This window comes from Phyllobates terribilis, unplaced genomic scaffold, assembly GCF_046119375.1.
Source record: "Phyllobates terribilis strain yellow unplaced genomic scaffold, ASM4611937v1 Scaffold_1__5_contigs__length_1240528914, whole genome shotgun sequence".
NCBI classification, from domain to species: domain Eukaryota; kingdom Metazoa; phylum Chordata; class Amphibia; order Anura; family Dendrobatidae; genus Phyllobates; species Phyllobates terribilis.
Window position 1 is genome coordinate 569902289 of NW_027362761.1, and position 18079 is coordinate 569920367.

An 18079-nucleotide genomic window follows, 5' to 3' on the forward strand; every position below is an offset into this window, starting at 1 on the left:
GGCCCGACGTCCACAGATGGGGGTTGTGCTCACAGCCCAACACCATGCAGGACGCTTGGCATTTGCCACAGAACACCAGCATTGGTAAAGTCTCCACTGGCGCCCTGTGCTCTTCTCAGATTAAAGCAGGTTCAGACTGAGCACATGTTACAGATGTGACAGAGTCTGGAGACGCCGTGGAGAGCGATCTGCTGCCTGCAAAATCCTTCATCATGACCGGTTTGGCAGTGATCAGTAATGGTGTGGGGTGGCATTTCTTTGGAGGGCCACACAGCCCTCCATGTGCTCACCAGAGGTAGCCTGACTGCCATTAGGTACCGAGATGAGATCCTCAGACCCCTTGTGAGACCATATGCTGGTGCGGTTGGCCCTGGGTTCCTCCTAATGCAGGATAATGCCAGACCTCATGTGGCTGGAGTGTGTCAGCAGTTCCTGCAAGATGAAGGCATTGAAGCTATGGACTGGCCCGTCCGTTCCCCAGACCTGAATCCGATTGAGCACATCTGGGACATCATGTCTCGCTCCATCCACCAACGTCATGTTGCACCACAGACTGTCCAGGAGTTGGCGGATGCTTTAGTCCAGGTCTGGGAGGAGATCCCACAGGAGACCATCCGCAGCCTCATCAGGAGCATGCCCAGGCGTTGTAGGGAGGTCATACAGGCACGTGGAGGCCACACACAATACTGAGCCTCATTGTGACTTGTTTTAAGGACATTACATCAAAGTTGGATCAGCCTGTAGTGTGTTTTTCCACTTTAATTTTGGGGGTGACTCCAATTCCAGGCCTCCATTGGTTAATAAATGTGATTTCCGTTGATGATTTTTGTGTGATTTTGTTGTCAGCACATTCAACTTTGTACAGAACAAAGTATTCAATGAGAATATTTCATTCATTCAGATCTAGGATGTGTTATTTTAGTGTTCCCTTTATTTTTTTGAGTAGTGTGTATTATTACTTTTCCATATACAGAAAAATGATTAAAAATGATACTTAAGTATGTTCAAAAATATATCATTTTATTCTTTTTATTTATTTATCTTTTTACTTTTTTATATATATATATATATATATATTATTACTTTTTCTATGCACAGAAAAATTCTTAAACGATTTCAAAAATATATCCTTTCATTCATTTTATCCTTTTACTTTTTTCTCTAGATGTGGAATGTACCATGTTGTGCACACGTACAGTATTGCAGCAATTAATTTGGCGTTTTTACAGTTAAACTCCATTTTTCCCCGTAGCACTTGTTCTTTTGCCACGATTTGTAGCTTGTTGCGTAGCGATATTTTTACACTCACACTTGCGTGGGCGCATCCCCATATGTCTAGTAAGGGGGCTCGTCGTGATTTTGCCGCGTGTGATTGAATCTGTCGAGATCTGTTCTCGCACGGAGTAACCTTTCCGAGAATCCCGAGCTTAGATAAAGGACGTAAAAGTTAGTGCGTAGGCTCGGGCTCGCTGCAGACTATGTATTTGGTTGTAATGTGGTTGAGTCACAAGAAAGATTTGCCTGAGGTGAGTTCCTCATATCCGTGTGGAGATTGCAGGGCACGCCTTCTCTCCATACACGCTGCTCGCATAGAAGACTCCACAAGCCACAAGGGTGGTGCAAAAATATACACGGCTTGTTGACAGAGCACTGCAAACAGACCGGCTTTGATAATCTGTAAGTTTTTGCTTTTTATGCATTTTCTTTCTTTCTTTTTTTTTTGCATTTCGTTTAATCCTTATTTGATGTGTTTGCTATGATCCTGCACAGTCGTGGTGACTGCTCTGGATAAAAGTTTTCTGGGGAACGTGCAGAGTACCCATCCCATGCTGGGCACAGGCCTGTGTATATCCCGGGAGCAGCTCCTGATTTTTGCACGCCGCCTTGTGTTATGTTAGCAGCCTCTGACGTTGTAATGCCAGCAGGTGAAACATATGAGACACCGGTTGGGCCGCCGGCAAGCAGCTGGTAGACCCACCTGATTAAACCACATGTCCGGCGCAAAGACGGAGAAGCAGAAATCCAGCTGTGACCAAACATTTAAAGGGAAGATTGCCAGACGCCTTTTACCTGCACACAAGATCCGACAATCCTGATCCAGTGTTCATTCAGCCGTAGACTTTTATTTCACGTCATTATTAGTTTTTATTTTATTTTTTTAGAGGGATGGTAGAATAGAATTTAATGTTCCCTATCCAACCATTTTGACTTGCCTCCAAAATGTATCCTTTTTTTTTACATATTTTATAAATCTTAAAAGGATCTAAGAAGTAAAGTTTTTCCTTGTGGAGAGTGGCAGTTTGGCATAGGGAGATTTATACTATAGGTCAGGGGTGGGCAATTAATTTTCCTGAGGGGCCACGTGAGGGACCGTGACTATTGTGGAGGGGCGAACCAATAGACTGAAAATAATTCTGCTCAATATTAACATTAACATATTAATTCTAATAATATTAATATAAAATAATCAATTAATAGTGAGCAAAGTTAAGTATGCTGACATCCCCCCATATACAGTATGAGTCAATACCCCCCCATATACAGTATGAGCTCCCACATAACTCCCTATATATAGTACGAGCCCTCACATAGCCTCATACATACAGTACTGGCCCCCCACATAGCCTCCTATATGCAGTATGAGCCCCCATATAGCCCCTATATACAGTATGAGCCCTCCACAAAGCCCCCTAAATACAGTATGAGCCCCCCACAAGGCCCCCTATATACAGTATGAGCCCCCACATAGCTCCCTATATACAGTATGAACCCCACATAGCCCCCTATATACAGTGTGAGCCCCCACACACAGCCCCTATATACAGTATGAGCCCCCACATAGCCTCCTATATACAGTGTGAGCCCCCACACACAGCCCCTATATACAGTATGAGCCCCCACATAGCCTCCTATATCCAGTGTCAGCCCCCACATAACCTCTTATATACAGTATGAGCCCCCACATAGACCCAATATACAGTATAAGCCCCCCACATATCTACCTATATACAGTATTAGTCCCCACATAGCCTCCCTATATTCAGTATGAGCCCCCACATAGCTCCTTATATACAGTATAAACCCCCACATAGCCCCATACATACAGTGTGAGCCCCCACATAGCATCCTATATACAATATGAGCCCAAGCACAGCCCCTATATACAGTATGAGCCCCCACATAGCCTCTAAAATATAGTGTGAGCCCCTACATAGCCTCTTATATACAATATGAGCCCCCACATAGCCTCCTGTATACACTGCTCAAAAAAATAAAGGGAACACTCAAATAACACATCCTAGATCTGAATGAATGAAATATTCTCATTGAATACTTTGTTCTGTACAAAGTTGAATGTGCTGACAACAAAATCACACAACAATCATCAATGGAAATCACATTTATTAACCAATGGAGGCCTGGATTTGGAGTCACCCCCAAAATTAAAGTGGAAAAACACACTACAGGCTGATCCAACTTTGATGTAATGTCCTTAAAACAAGTCAAAATGAGGCTCAGTATTGTGTGTGGCCTCCACGTGCCTGTATGACCTCCCTACAACGCCTGGGCATGCTCCTGATGAGGTTGCGGATGGTCTCCTGTGGGATCTCCTCCAGGATGGCACATCAATGCGAGCTGTGGCAAGAAGGTTTGCTGTGTCTGTCAGCGTAGTGTCCAGCAGTGCCGTAACTATAAACTTCGGGGCCCCGGGGCAAAGCTTCATAGTGGGGCCCCTCAACATTTCAATCACTTGAAGTTGTGCGGAAAGTGGTGTTTGCTGAGACTGTCTCCTCTCTATGATGCTGAGACTTTGTTACAGTCAGTGTGCACTGTGCCTGCCTTGCCAACTCTCTCTGATCTCCAGACTAACATATTGTTACAAATCTTGTGCTATGAGACTCTCCAGGCCAGTGCAGGTTTCCATTCATTGACAGCTGGCAGAGCTCCTGGAAATTATTGAAATGATAGTCTCTCCTGTGACATTGTCTGACAGGAATATAGGAGCTGGGTATTTTATGAGAAATTAAAGTATTAAAATACAATTTTTTACCATCAGTTTGGGGCCCCTTGGGTGGTTGGGGCCCCGGGGCAGTGCCCCGGCTGCCCCGGTTGTAGTTACGGCCCTTGTGTCCAGAGGCTGGCGGCGCTACCAGGAGACAGGCCAGTACACCAGGACCAGGAGACGTGGAGGGGGCCGTAGGAGGCCAACAACCCAGCAGCAGGACAGCTACCTCCGCCTTTGTGCAAGGAGGAATAGGAGGAGCACTGCCAGAGCCCTGGAAAATGACCTCCAGCAGGCCACAAATGTGCATGTGTCTGCACAAACGGTTAGAAACCGACTCCATGAGGGTGGTATGAGGGCCCGATGTCCACAGATGGGGATTGTGCTCACAGCCCAACACCATGCAGGACGCTTGGCATTTGCCACAGAACACCAGGATTGGCAAAGTCGCCACTGGCGCCCTGTGCTCTTCACAGATGAAATCAGGTTCACACTGAGCACATGTGACAGACTTGACAGAGTCTGGAGACACCGTGGAGAGCGATCTGCTGCCTGAAACATCTTTCAGCATGACCGGTTTGGCAGTGGGTCAGTAATGGTGTGGGGTGGCATTTCTTTGGAGGGCCGCACAGCCTTCCATGTGCTCGCCAGAGGTAGCCTGACTGCCATTAGGTACCGAGATGAGATCCTCAGACCCCTTGTGAGAACATATGCTGGTGCGGTTGGCCCTGGGTTCCTCCTAATGCAGGACAATGCCAGACCTCATGTGGCTGGAGTGTGTCAGCAGTTCCTGCAAGATGAAGGCATTGAAGCTATGGACTGGCCCGCCCGTTCCCCAGACCTGAATCCGATTGAGCACATCTGGGACATCATGTCTCGCTCCATCCACCAACTTCACGTTGCACCACAGACTGTCCAGGAGTTGGCAGATGCTTTAGTCCAGGTCTGGGAGGAGATCCCACAGGAGACCATCCGCAACCTCATCAGGAGCATGCCCAGGCGTTGTAGGGAGGTCATACAGGCACTTGGAGGCCACACACAATACTGAGCCTCATTTTGACTTGTTTTAAGGACATTACATCAAAGTTGGATCAGCCTGTAGTGTGTTTTTCCACTTTAATTTTGGGGGTGACTCCAAATCCAGGCCTCCATTGGTTAATAAATTTGATTTCCATTGATGATTTTTGTGTGATTTTGTTGTCAGCACATTCAGCTTTGTACAGAACAAAGTATTCAATGAGAATATTTCATTCATTCAGATCTAGGATGTGTTATTTGAGTTTCCCTTTATTGTTTTGAGCAGTATACATGCAAACATCTCGTACACATGAAAAAACAAACACATACTCACCTCACTCCCTTTCCCCCATCGTTCTGCTGTGGTACACTGACTATCCATGCAGCTGAGACTATGTAATGACATCATCGCATCTGCTGTCTCGCACGCTGATTGGCGGAAGAAGGAGCTGGTGGCTCTGTCTTCCACCAATGTATTCACTGCTGTCTGCATCCTGAGGATTAGAATAGCGGTGATATCGGGAAGCAGCGGTGGATGGGCGAGGGCACTGTTTTCAGCCCTTTGGCTGTCTTGCCGCACCTTGCCCAGCTCTCTATAGGTCAGGATCTCATGGGAATGAAAACCAAGTCCACCTAGCCACAGGATAGGTGATAACGTATTGATTGGCAGGGGTCAGAACACTGGGTCGACACTGATCGGCAGAACTGGACACTTTTATCTCCTTGCTTGACTGCTTGACTTGCTTTTATCTTACATACTTGACCACAGCTCCATTCATTACCTATGGGGCTTCCGAGTGCTGCCCTCGACTTTTTCCTGCAGCCCCAAAGAAAATGAATGAAGTGTACACTCCTTTCTGTCTGGGAATAACAATGCCCCATCGGGTATACAAGTGACCCGTCTTGCCGATCGGTGCAGGTCCCATCGATTGGTGCGGGTCCCTGCAACTGGACCCTCACCACTCTATAAGTTACCACTTATCCTGTGGATAGGTGATAATTTGTTGTCACCGGAGAACCCCTTTAAATACCTAAATGACCTCATCAGAGACGAAGATGACAGGAACTCGAGTGCCACCTATTGGAAGTGGAAAACCTAAAAGTCTTGCCACATGAATTAGGATAGGAAGCCAAACCAGAAACTCTGTTGGGTGACACGTGTTAGGGTAATATTGACTTTTAGGGTTGCCACCTCTAATAGGTGGCACTGGAGTCCATGTCCATATCTCAGGACACACACCTAAGATATGGACACACCATGGTGCACAAGTGTTGTGAAAACACACCCAAGATGCCTAGTGTCATCAACCTGAAAGGACACCATTTGTCAGCATAGCCCCCAGCCGTCTGTACAACAGTACACATACATGTCAGACATAACTATGTCTTGTCATATAAGTTCCACTAATCTATTCAATGCATGTATATTTTATGCATAAAAGTTGCTAATTATGGATTCTAGCTACACAAGTGAACCCTCAACTTCATTATTTTTGGATACGTGGTGAAAAATCTAAAATGAAAGTGACGCGCCCCCTGGGCCGTGGGGTACTCGGTGCCGGGCCGGTCATTGCTAAGGGAGATGTCACAGTGGCGGTGACCCGGTCCGTAACCAGGGCGGTCAACAAAAGGGGAAATTATTTACAGCGGATTTATAGTTTTTATGTACAGTTCGTGATGCCACCTGTGGTATGCCGCCGCTGCGGAGCAGGTCCTCTGGAGCTGGTGTAAATGCAGCAGAGTTGGTTCAGCTCTCCACAGGTAGATGTTAAAGATGTTGCTGTGTAGTGCAGGGGGTGATGGCGCAGCAGTAATAATTCACAGAGACAGTGGGGTGCAGTCTTCAGAGTTTACTCACAGTTGTTAAGTTCCTCAGGTTGCACTTTCCAGATTACGACCTCCCACGCCGTGCTGCGTTCATCAGGCAGGGGTTCAGCAAACTCCCAGGTGCTTCAAGAGTGCCTGACAGGACCCTGTTCTGTATGCCCTTCTCAGCCGTCTTCCTGCGCTGGCCCTCACCTTTCTTGCCCTGCGCCTCACCAAATAATGTCCCAAGCCGGTATCATCGGATCTTTCTGGGCAACCTGGAGTTCCCTGGATCCTATGTGGTTACCTTTTTGGCGAGTTGAGTGCAGATGTGGCAACTGCACCCTGAAAGTAAAGAAGCCTTCGGTTTCCACTTGAACTTTGTAATTCTCACTGATTAGGGGCCGGTCCCCTCTGCAGCTCGATCCCTCCACCGCCTGGCAGATTCGGGCGTACGGGTGGCCTCCAGCACTGCCCGTACCCCTGGGATGCCTTCTTCACTCCTGGAGCACTTCCTTCTGCTCCTGTCCTCCTCAGTCTGTCCTGGGCCTCTCTGGCCGGGCCCTCCTCCTCCTGAGCAGAGCTCATACAGAGCTCCTGCTCCTCTCACTGTCCTCCTCTGACTGAACTGTCCTTTCAAGATGGCTTCTCTATTTATATGACTTCTTCCAATGCTCCCCTGATTTACTTCCTCCACCCACACCCACTTCATGGTTCCCCCTACTTTGGTTCCCCCCACTCCAGCCAGGGACAGGGCTCAGCAGGGAAGCGACGCATCTTGCCCCTCCTGCTGGTCTGGAGTAGTGTAGTGTTGGATGCAGGTGTTAGGGTCCCGGGCAATACTCCCTCCTTACCTGAGAGTGAGACACCACACCTCTGGGTGAAGTGCAGTACCTCTGTGGCAACTGAACCCTCAGGGGCGCCACATAAGAGCATTGTGATGTATCTTTTATTACCTGTTTGTTTGCATTTTTCACTTGTTTTACCTGAACAGTGTAAAAATAAGAAAACGTCTGTTCTCTGGAAACCATCAGCAAGCTTGAGATCTATAGCTGACAGATCTTATGTTGCTTTTTAAAATGGCATGATTAGCCTGGTAATATGTCCTCGAAAATACAATGAGCCAATCAGACTCTAAGTAAGATCACCATAACCAGAAATACCTATGATTAACAGATCCACAAACAGCAGCTTGCTGATAGTTTCCAGGTAGCAAAATAAGACATTTTATACTGCACCCACAGCATGAAAAAAATGTAATATTATAAATGATTGCTGGGGTCCGGCTGCTGAGACCCCCACTACTAATTCTGCTGCCCCGGCCCCCCGCCACCACCAGATCATCCGCCCCACACTAAGTCCATGTCAATGTTATGTTAATGTCTATATTAAGCAGATTACGCTGACGCTTCATGTTTACTTTGCAGAAGTTTTCTTAAAGTTATTTTCTGACAATAAACATTTCTCACTATACTATATACACTATTTCACATACTTCAAACAATGTCATGCACATGTGGTCTTTCTTTAATACATAAACTTCACTTCCAACCCATTCATAGCTCCATCCATTACTGTGCCCCCCACTCATAGCACCATAACTGTGCCCCCACCCATAGCTCTATCCATTACTGTGCCCCCATTCATAGCACCATTACTGTGCCCCCATCCACAGCACCATTACTGTGCCCCTCATTCATAGCGCCATTACTGTGCCCCCATTCATAGCTCCATTACTGTGCCCCCATTCATAGCTCCATTACTGTGCCCCCATTCATAGTATCATTATTGTGCCCCCATTCATAGTATCATTACTGTCCCCCATTTATAGCACCATTACTGTGCCCCCATTCATAGCACCATTACTGTGTCCCCATTCATAGCACCATTACTGTGCCCCCATTTATAGCACCATTACTGTGCCCCCATTCATAGCACCATTACTGTGCCCCCATTCATAGCACCATTACTGTGCCCCCATTCATAGCTCCATTACTGTGCCCCCATTCATAGCACCATTATTGTGCCCCCATTCATAGTATCATTACTGTGCCCCCATTCATAGTATCATTACTGTCCCCCATTTATAGCGCCATTACTGTGCCCCCATTCATAGCACCATTACTGTGCCCCCATTCATATCTCCATTACTGCGCCCCCATTCATAGCACCATTACTGTGCCCCCCATTCATAGCTCCATTACTGTGCCCCCATTCATAGCACCATTACTGTGCCCCCATTCATTTCTCCATTACTGTGCCCCCATTCATAGCACTATTACTGTGCCCCCATTCATAGCACCATTACTGTGCCCCCATTCATAGCGCCATTACTGTGCCCCCATTCATAGCACCATTACTGTGCCCCCATTCATAGCTCCATTACTGTGCATCCATTCATAGCACCATTATTGTGCCCCCATTCATAGTATCATTACTGTGCCCCCATTCATAGTATCATTACTGTCCCCCATTTATAGCGCCATTACTGTGCCCCCATTCATAGCACAATTACTGTGCCCCCATTCATAGCACCATTACTGTGCCCCCATCCATAGCACCATTACTGTACCCCCATTCATAGCACCATTACTGTGCCCCCATTCATAGCACCATTACTGTGCCCCCATTCATAGCACCATTACTGTGCCCCCATTCATAGCTCCATTACTGTGCCCCCATTCATAGTATCATTACTGTGCCCCCATTCATAGCACCATTACTGTGCCCCCATTCATAGCGCCATTACTGTGCCCCCATTCATAGCTCCATTACTGTGCCCCCATTCATAGCTCCATTACTGTGCCCCCATTCATAGCACCATTATTGTGCCCCCATTCATAGTATCATTACTGTGCCCCCATTCATAGTATCATTACTGTCCCCCATTTATAGCGCCATTACTGTGCCCCCATTCATAGCACCATTACTGTGCCCCCATTCATATCTCCATTACTGCGCCCCCATTCATAGCACCATTACTGTGCCCCCCATTCATAGCTCCATTACTGTGCCCCCATTCATAGCACCATTACTGTGCCCCCATTCATTTCTCCATTACTGTGCCCCCATTCATAGCACTATTACTGTGCCCCCATTCATAGCACCATTACTGTGCCCCCATTCATAGCGCCATTACTGTGCCCCCATTCATAGCACCATTACTGTGCCCCCATTCATAGCTCCATTACTGTGCCCCCATTCATAGCACCATTATTGTGCCCCCATTCATAGTATCATTACTGTGCCCCCATTCATAGTATCATTACTGTCCCCCATTTATAGCGCCATTACTGTGCCCCCATTCATAGCACAATTACTGTGCCCCCATTCATAGCACCATTACTGTGCCCCCATCCATAGCACCATTACTGTACCCCCATTCATAGCACCATTACTGTGCCCCCATTCATAGCACCATTACTGTGCCCCCATTCATAGCACCATTACTGTGCCCCCATTCATAGCTCCATTACTGTGCCCCCATTCATAGTATCATTACTGTGCCCCCATTCATAGCACCATTACTGTGCCCCCATTCATAGCGCCATTACTGTGCCCCCATTCATAGCTCCATTACTGTGCCCCCATTCATAGTATCATTACTGTGCCCCCATTCATAGCACCATTACTGTGCCCCCATTCATAGCGCCATTACTGTGCCCCCATTCATAGCACCATTACTGTGCCCCCATTCATAGCACCATTATTGTGCCCCCATTCATAGCTCCATTACTGTGCCCCCATTCATAGTAACATTACTGTGCCCCCATTCATATCTCCATTACTGCGCCCCCATTCATAGCACCATTACTGTGCCCCCATTCATTTCTCCATTACTGTGCCCCCATTCATAGCACTATTACTGTGCCCCCCATTCATAGCACCATTACTGTGCCCCCCATTCATACCTCCATTACTGTGCCCGATTCATAGCTCCATTACTTTGCCCCCATTCATAGCACTATTACTGTGCCCCCCATTCATAGCTCCATTACTGTGCCCCCATTCATAGCTCCATTACTGTGCCCCCATTCATAGCACTATTACTGTGCCCCCCATTCTTAGCACCATTACTGTGCCCCCATTCATATCTCCATTACTGCGCCCCCATTCATATCTCCATTACTTCGCCCCCATTCATAGCATTATTACTGTGCCCCCATTCATATCTCCATTACTGCGCCCCCATTCATAGCACCATTACTGTGCCCCCCATTCATAGCACCATTACTGTGCCCCCCATTCATAGCACCATTACTGTGCCCCCATTCATAGCTCCATTACTGTGCCCGATTCATAGCTCCATTACTGTGCCCCCATTCATAGCTCCATTACTGTGCCACCATTTATAGCACTATTACTGTGAACCCCATTCATAGCAACATTACTGTGCCCCCATTCATATCTCCATTACTGTGCCCCCATTCATAGCTCCATTACTGTGCCCCCATTCATAGCTCCATTACTGTGCCCCCATTCATAGCTCCATTACTGTGCCCCCATTCATATCTCCATTACTGCGCCCCCATTCATAACTCCATTACTGTGCCCCCATTCATAGCACTATTACTGTGCCCCCCATTCATAGCTCCATTACTGTGCCCGATTCATAGCTCCATTACTGTGTCCCCATTCATAGCTCCATTACTGTGCCCCCATTCATAGCACTATTACTGTGCCCCCCATTCATAGCAACATTACTGTGCCCCCATTCATATCTCCATTACTGTGCCCCCATTCATAGCACTATTACTGTGCCCCCATTCATATCTCCATTACTGTGCCCCCATTCATAGCACCATTACTGTGCCCCCCATTCATAGCTCCATTACTGTGCCCGATTCATTGCTCCATTACTCTGCCCCCATTCATAGCTCCATTGCTGTGCCCCCATTCATAGCTCCATTACTGTGCCCCCATTCATAGCTCCATTACTGTGCCCCCATTCATAGCACCATTACTGTGCCCCCATCCATAGCTCCATTACTGCGCCCCCAGTCATAGTGACATTACTGTGCCCCTCATTCATAGCTCCATTACTGTGCCCCCATCCATAGCTCCATTACTGCGCCCCCAGTCATAGTGACATTACTGTGCCCCTCATTCATAGCGCCATTGCAGTGCTACCATTCATAGCACCATTACTGTGCCCCCATGCATAGTGACATTACTCTGCCCCCATTCATAGCGCCATTACTTTGCCCCCATTCATGGCACCATTACTGCGCCCCCAGTCATAGTACCATTATTGTGCCCCCATTCATAGCTCCATTACTGTGCCCCCATTCATAGCAACATTACTGTGCCCCCATTCATATCTCCATTACTACGCCCCCATTCATAGCACTATTACTGTGCCCCCCATTCATAGCACCATTACTGTGCCCCCCATTCATAGCTCCATTACTGTGCCCCCATTCATAGCTCCATTACTGTGCCCCCATTCATAGCACTATTACTGTGCCCCCCCATTCATAGCTCCATTACTGTGCCCCCCCATTCATAGCTCCATTACTGTGCCCCCCCATTCATAGCTCCATTACTGTGCCCCCATTCATAGATCCATTACTGTGCCCCCATTCATATCTCCATTACTGTACCCCCATTCATAGCACTATTACTGTGCCCCCCCATTCATAGCACCATTACTGTGCCCCCATTCATATCTCCATTACTGCGCCCCCATTCATATCTCCATTACTGCGCCCCCATTCATAGCACTATTACTGTGCCCCCATTCATATCTCCATTACTGCGCCCCCATTCATAGCACTATTACTGTGCCCCCATTCATATCTCCATTACTGCGCCCCCATCCACAGCACCATTACTGTGCCCCTCATTCATAGCGCCATTACTGTGCCCCCATTCATAGCTCCATTACTGTGCCCGATTCATAGCGCCATTACTGTGACCCCATTCATAGCACAATTACTGTGCCCCCATTCATAGCACCATTACTGTGCCCCCTTCCATAGCACCATTACTGTGCCCCCATTCATAGCACCATTACTGTGCCCCCATTCATAGCACCATTACTGTGCCCCCATTTATAGCACCATTACTGTGCCCCCATTTATAGCTCCATTACTGTGCCCCCATTCATAGTATCATTACTGTGCCCCCATTCATAGCACCATTACTGTGCCCCCATTCATAGTGCCCTTACTGTGCCCCCTTTCATAGCACCATTACTGTGCCCCCATTCATAGCACCATTACTGTGCCCCCATTCATAGCGCCCTTACTGTGCCCCCATTCATAGTGCCCTTACTGTGCCCCCATTCATAGCACCATTACAGTGCCCCCCATTCATAGCTCCATTACAGTGCCCCCCATACATAGCTCCATTACTGCGCCCCCATTTATAGCTCCATTATTACGCCCCCAGTCATAGCTCCATTATTACGCCCCCAGTCATAGCTCCATTATTACGCCCCCAGTCATAGCACTATTACTGTGCCCCCATTCATAGTGCCCTTACTGTGTCCCCATTCATAGCACCATTACTCTGCCCCCCATTCATAGCTCCATTACTGTGCCCCCATTCATAGCACCATTACCGTGCCCAATTCCTAATGGTATTAGTGTGCCCCGTTCATAAAATCATTATAATTACTCTACGTTGCCATGAGATTTCCCACTTAAAGCACCATTAGAGGTGTCCCTATTTGTGGTGCCATTCGAGTGCCCCCATTATTGACATCCTTAATGGGGTCCTTCCCCCATTAATAACTTCGGAAGAGTGCCCCCATTTGTAGTGTCGCTTGTGAATAGTGATGTCCGCTCGACCATTTACAGGCTGACAGGTGGAGATTACAGGTAGATGCACGGCTGGCGATAATCACTGCTAAGTATGCAGCAAGCAGACGGATGATTGCAGAGCTCCTTTCCAGACGAGGCCAGTTGTAAATGACACATATGTTCTAGTTGTGACCATCATATGTGGAGGCCATCAGAGTCCTATAGAGAGCTGAAATGCACTGTAAAGCATTGTTAGACTCATCTGTCAGATCAAGGCTGATGGAGGACTATGAGTAAATTATGTATCAGGTGCCCTCCTTAATAGTATTATAATGATTTCAATCGCATAACACTGCCATGCAGGGCCAAATAATTATTCAATATAACGCCAACATAATAATCCCAAATAATACAGATATTATGCCCATATTACAGCACCATGAAGTCACAAAATAATATTGCTATATAGTGCCAAAATAACTGCATCATATAGTGCCCAAATACTAATAATGTGCTCATTTAATGCTGCTATATAATGTCCATATAACACCATGAACTAAATAATGCGGTTATATACTGCATAGATAACTGCATCATATAGTGCCCCAATAAATAATATTATGCTCAATTAATGCTACTATATAGTGCCCATATAACAGCATCATAGGGTGTCAAAATAATTATAACGTGCACAATTAATGCTGCTATATATTGTGCATATATAATAGCATCATAAAGTGTCCAAATAATGCTGCTATACACTGTAGTACTCACATATTGCCATGCAATAAACACAAAAGACATGAGTGGCTGAACTTTATTTCAAGAAAATATATAAAGCCAAGACCATGACATAAGTTTATGATCACCCAGAGAGGAAGAAGTTTGCATCCCACACGGATGTCATTGTGGGTGCACATAATACTGGTGCCTGCATAATACTACTATATATAGTGCACAAATAATGATGCTATGTAGTGAGATGAAATGGGGGAAGCCTCAACATAATGGAAGCCTTGGGGCAGATTCTCCTTTCGGAGGAGGATAATGCTCTGGGCTGTTATCAGGGGGCGGCCTCGGCTCCTTAGCTCCAGTGAAGGGAAATCTTAATTCTTCAGCACAAGACATTGTGGATAATTGTAGCCTCCAGCTTTGTTGGAACAGTTTGGGGTTCGCCCTTTTCTGTTCCCCATGACTGAGCCCAGTGCACAAGCTCCATACAGACATGGAGGGGAGAACATGAGCGGCCGCACAGAGCCCGAACCTCAGCCCCATCCTATAATGGAGATTGTGAGCCCGGACCCCCCAACATCAGGGTCTCACCCCACTAATGATCTTCTGGATGAAGGGGCAAAAATTCCCTCAGATGCCTCCAAAATTTTTTAGAAAGTCCTCCCAGAAGCGGGAGCCGTTATATCTGCAGAGGGGCCGACTCCATATTAATGTCTATGGATGTAGGATGAGAGGTCAGAAAAACTTCTGTAAATGTTATATGGGAGGTGGGCATACAAGAATTTTGCCCTTATAGGTTACATCTACAGCATACATATCAAACTCTGGCCCGTGGGACAAATGTGGTCTGCAGGGTGGTTTTATTTGGCCCGTGACACCAGAACCAGCACCCCTATGTGTGGCCTTTATTCTGTATGGAGGACTATGTGGGGCCCATTATACTGTATGGAGGACTATGTGGGGCCCATTATACTGTACGGAGGACTATGTGGGGCCCATTATTCTGTACGGAGGACTATGTGGGACCCATTATTCTGTACGGAGGACTATGTGGGGCCCATCATACTGTATGGAGGACTATGGTGGGCCATTATACTGTATGGAGGACTATGTGGGGCCCATTATACTGTATGGAGGACTATGTGGGGCCCATTATTCTGTATTGAGGACTATGTGGGGCCCATTATTCTGTACAGAGGACTATGTGGGACCCATTATTCTGTATGGAGGACTATGTGGGGCCCATTATTCTGTATGGAGGACTATGTGGGGCCTATTATACTGTATGGCTGTATGGAGGACTATGTGGGGCCCATTATTCTGTATGGAGGACTATGTGGGGCCCATTATACTGTATGGAGTACTTTGTGGGGCCCATTATTCTGTATTGAGGACTATGTGGGGCCCATTATACTGTATGGAGGACTATGTGGGGCCCATTATACTGTATGGAGGACTGTGCGGGGCCCATTATACTGTATGGAGGACTTTGTGGGGCCCATTATACTGTATGGAGGACTATATGGGGCCCATTATTCTGTATTGAGGACTATGTGGGGCCAATTATACTGTATGGAGGACTATGTGGGGCCCATTATACTGTATGGCTGTATGGAGGACTATGTGGGGCCCATTATTCTGTATTGAGGACTATGTGGGGCCCATTATTCTGTGCGGAGGACTTTGTGGGGCCGATTATTCTGTATGGAGGACTTTGTGGGGCCCATTATACTGAATGGAGGACTTTGTGGGGCCCATTATACTGTATACTGGTTGACTCGCGATTTCGTCTAAGTTTTTAATTTTTGCCCTCTGTGTGTTTGACTTTGACATCCCTGATCTACAGCGAGACAGAATTTGGCATGCAAGTATTTGTGTAACTTTTCATGCATTTACATAGGAAAGCCTGGTAACATTGCTCTTTTTATGTCCCTGGAGAGTCTTACTCCACCCCAGATAAGTATCTTCATTTGTGCGGTACATGTGGGAATATGGCTAATTACTGGAGTGATTTTCTCCTTCGTAAACTGCCAGTTGTTAAACTTTTGTTACTACAATCGGAACAAATTTGTCCCCGAGCTTGGTGTAAAATGAGCCTAATAGAAGCGCAGTGATTAGGTTGTATCAGGCTTGTGTTAAAGCAAAAGTCCCTTATTTCTTTGGAATATTCAGTACAGATTATGTTTGATTGGCAGAAATCCTGCTGGTCTCATTATGTCTCACTTGATCCCGATGGACCGGTTTATCTTTTTCCTCCGGAGCTGGATGCGGGTTTTAAAGTTCAGCTTCTGATCAAACAACCTGCACATCATCAGTTATCACCAAATATCATAACACTGAGGACTCTGAGGACTATTATAGGACTATGTTAGAGCAGTTTAAGACCATATTGTAGCACCATGGTATGCCACTTTCAGGTCAAGTTGTAAGGTTTTGAGGCGACATGACCTCAGAGGCACTATATAGGACCGTTTCTTCACATTTATTTGGGACGGTATATGACTATTCTGTAGCAATAGGAGGCCATATTGTGACACTATAATTGTACGTTCATACTTTTTTGAGCAGCTTTGCTCTGAAAAATGGCCGAAAAAAATGCTTGAAATATTCTTCCTATTCATTTCTATTGAAAAACGACATTGCTGTTCTTGCATTAAGGATTTTGCTCATGTTTTAACCTGTTCAGGTTTCCAAAGTGGTTAAAATAAATGACCAGATCTTCAGGTGGATTCTGCTCTGGAGACATTTTATACTTTATAGTACAAGTCAATAAGAAGGCTCAAAAGATGCCACAGTTCAGCGTAATACACACAGTGATGTCACAGTACAGGGATAATACACACAGTGATGTCACAGTACAGGGATAATACACACAGTGATGTCACAGTACAGGGATAATACACACAGTGATGTCACAGTACAGGGATAATACACACAGTGATGTCACAGTACAGGGATAATGCACACAGTGATGTCACAGTACAGGGATAATACACACAGTGATGTCACAGTACAGGGATAATACACACAGTGATGTCACAGTACAGGGATAATGCACACAGTGATGTCACAGTACAGGGATAATAAACACATAGTGATGTCACAGTACAGGGATAATACACACAGTGATGTCACAGTACAGAGATAATACACACACTGATGTCACAGTACAGAGAAAATACACACACTGATGTCACAGTATAGAGAAAATACACACGGTGATGTCACAGTACATGGATAATACACACAGTGATGTCACAGTATAGAGATAATACACACACTGATGTCACAGTACAGAGAAAATACACACACTGATGTCACAGTATAGAGAAAATACACACGGTGATGTCACAGTACATGGATAATACACACAGTGATGTCACAGTGCAGGGATAATACACAGTGATGTCACAGTGCAGGGATAATACACAGTGATGTCACAGTACAGGGATAATACACACACTGATGTCACAGTATAGAGATAATACACACAGTGATGTCACAGTACAGGGATAATACAAACAGTGATGTCACAGTACAGGGATAATACACACAGTGATGTCACAGTACAGGGATAATGCACACAGTGATGTCACAGTACAGGGATAATAAACACATAGTGATGTCACAGTACAGGGATAATACACACAGTGATGTCACAGTACAGGGATAATACACACAGTGATGTCACAGTACAGAGATAATACACACAGTGATGTCACAGTACAGAGATAATACACACAGTGATGTCACAGTACTGGGATAATACACACAC

At 46.3% G+C, this 18079-nt stretch overlaps 1 protein-coding gene across 6 annotated transcripts in view; it reads left to right on the forward strand.

Moving 5' to 3' along the window:
- The window catches only part of RAB27B (RAB27B, member RAS oncogene family), a 265799-nt gene that overhangs the window by 203406 nt on the left and 44314 nt on the right, over positions 1-18079 (forward strand). Inside the window, exon 1 of one of the 6 annotated variants that reach the window (XM_073681072.1) lies at positions 1524-1677. The exons of the other annotated variants lie outside the window; for them this stretch is intronic. The gene's annotated coding sequence lies outside the window, so the exon portion shown is untranslated. Of the gene's footprint in view, positions 1-1523; positions 1678-18079 lie in introns of those variants that run through there. 6 annotated transcript variants of the gene reach the window in all.